The sequence below is a fragment of the Hydractinia symbiolongicarpus genome, chromosome 1, assembly GCF_029227915.1.
Source record: "Hydractinia symbiolongicarpus strain clone_291-10 chromosome 1, HSymV2.1, whole genome shotgun sequence".
Lineage (NCBI taxonomy): Eukaryota > Metazoa > Cnidaria > Hydrozoa > Anthoathecata > Hydractiniidae > Hydractinia > Hydractinia symbiolongicarpus.
The window spans coordinates 37,766,815-37,769,314 of NC_079875.1; the positions used below are offsets into that span (position 1 = coordinate 37,766,815).

At 45.4% G+C, this 2,500-nt stretch overlaps 2 non-coding genes across 2 annotated transcripts; both read right to left on the bottom strand.

The window, feature by feature from the left end:
* Positions 1-141: 141 nt before the first annotated feature.
* On the bottom strand, positions 142-295 carry LOC130652720 (5.8S ribosomal RNA). The gene has a single exon (XR_008984164.1). It is a non-coding gene; the product is annotated as a 5.8S ribosomal RNA (ribosomal RNA).
* A 173-nt stretch (positions 296-468) lies between these two features.
* On the bottom strand, positions 469-2,266 carry LOC130662672 (small subunit ribosomal RNA). Its single transcript, XR_008989073.1, has one exon. It is a non-coding gene; the product is annotated as a small subunit ribosomal RNA (ribosomal RNA).
* Between the last annotated feature and the right edge of the window lie 234 nt (positions 2,267-2,500).

Consider the following 2,500-nt stretch of genomic DNA (forward strand, 5'->3'; position numbering starts at 1 on the left):
TTCCGAGACAGAAGGACAGAAGCAAGTTGAGCCTTCCGACAGAGCGCAACGAACGCGGTCGGTTTCAAGCACATGAAGAGGCAGTCGACTCGAACGGTCGGCTGGACTCTCTATTTACACCGAAGTGTATGGATTTTAACACGACACTCAGACAGGCATGCTCCCTGGGTATCCAGAGAGCGCAATTTGCGTTCAAAGATTCGATGATTCACTGAATTCTGCAATTCACACTACTTATCGCAACTGGCTACGTTCTTCATCGATGCACGAGCCAAGAGATCCACCGTTAGAAGTTGTCACGTTTCGTTTTTTCTCTCCTGCAAACGAGGAGTAGAAGTACTGGAAATACAAGTGTGTTAAACAAATTCGGGTTTGTCGCATGCGAGGCCGATTGAAGCATCGTTTAAAACCTAAGTTACCTCGCACGCTTAAGTACAGTTCACAGTGGTTTTGTCTAATGACAAACGGTAATGATCCTTCCGCAGGTTCACCTACGGAAACCTTGTTACGACTTTTACTTCCTCTAAATGATCAAGTTTGATCAACTTTTCGGCAATCCGTCACAACCTTGCGGCCACGATGGCGCCAATCCGAAGATCTCACTAAACCATTCAATCGGTAGTAGCGACGGGCGGTGTGTACAAAGGGCAGGGACGTAATCAACGCGAGCTGATGACTCGCGCTTACTAGGAATTCCTCGTTCATGATCAATAATTGCAATGATCAATCCCCATCACGTCGGACTTTCAAAAGATTACCCAAACCTTTCGGTTAAGGTTAAGACTCGCTGAATCCGACAGTGTAGCGCGCGTGCGGCCCAGAACAAGGGCATCACAGACCTGTTATTGCCTTCCTGACTTTGGTTAAACACCAACAGTCCCTCTAAGAAGTCAGTCACGATTCTTGAATCGTGTGACTATTTAGCCGGTTAAGGTCTCGTTCGTTAACGGAATTAACCAGACAAATCACTCCACCAACTAAGAACGGCCATGCACCACCACCCATAGAATCAAGAAAGGGCTCTCAACCTGTCAATCCTTACTATGTCTGGACCTGGTGAGTTTTCCCGTGTTGAGTCAAATTAAGCCGCAGGCTCCACTCCTGGTGGTGCCCTTCCGTCAATTCCTTTAAGTTTCAGCTTTGCAACCATACTTCCCCCGGAATCCAAAAACTTTGGTTTCCCGTAAGGTGCCAACGAGGTCGTTCATTAACGCCCGCTGATCCCTAGTCGACATCGTTTATGGTTAGAACTAGGACGGTATCTGATCGTCTTCGATCCTCTAACTTTCGTTCTTGATTAATGAAAACACTCTTGGCAAGTGCTTTCGCAGTTGTTCGTCTTTCGTAAATCCAAGAATTTCACCTCTGACAACGAAATACGGATGCCCCCAATTGTCCCTCTTAATCATTACTTCGGTCCTAGAAACCAACAAAATAGGACCAAAGTCCTATTCCATTATTCCATGCTCATGTATTCAAGCGATAGCCTGCTTTGAACACTCTAATTTTTTCAAAGTAAACGTCGTAAATCCTACGCACACTCAATAAAGAGCACACGCAGTCTTTGCGAAGAAGAACAAACCAGTCAGTACACACCTTGCGGCGGACCAACTGGCCCATTCCGAAATCCAACTACGAGCTTTTTAACTGCAACAACTTTAATATACGCTATTGGAGCTGGAATTACCGCGGCTGCTGGCACCAGACTTGCCCTCCAATTGATCCTCGTTAAAGGATTTAAATTGTACTCATTCCAATTGCGAAGCCTATATAGACCCCGTATCGTTATTTCTTGTCACTACCTCCCCGTGTTGGGATTGGGTAATTTTCGTGCCTGCTGCCTTCCTTAGATGTGGTAGCCGTTTCTCAGGCTCCCTCTCCGGAATCGAACCCTAATTCTCCGTCACCCGTTACAACCATGGTAAGCCACTACCTTACCATCGACAGTTGATAGGGCAGAAATTTGAATGAAACATCGCCGGCGCAAGGCCATGCGATTCGAAAAGTTATCATGAATCACCAAGAAAACGAGCCGAAACTCGCATTGGTTTTTAATCTAATAAATACATCCCTTCCAGAAGTCGGGATTTTTCGCATGTATTAGCTCTAGAATTACCACAGGTATCCATGTAGTAAAGTACAATCAAATAAACGATAACTGATTTAATGAGCCATTCGCAGTTTCACAGTACAAGTGCTTATACTTAGACATGCATGGCTTAATCTTTGAGACAAGCATATGACTACTGGCAGGATCAACCAGGTAACTACGGTCGTGAAATAGCAAGCAGCTACATTCACTTAAACACACTACAACCTGCAATACGTAACGTGTTGCAGGCGCAGGCGTTCGTATCTACAATCGTCAACGTAAAATCGTAGCCAATTCTTTAGAAATAGCTGCAATTCATACGCTTCAGAGTGTTTGCCCTTCTACCGTTCCTTCTCAGTAACCCAGGATCAGTTGAACAGCATCTGCCAACATCACAAGAGCCACCAA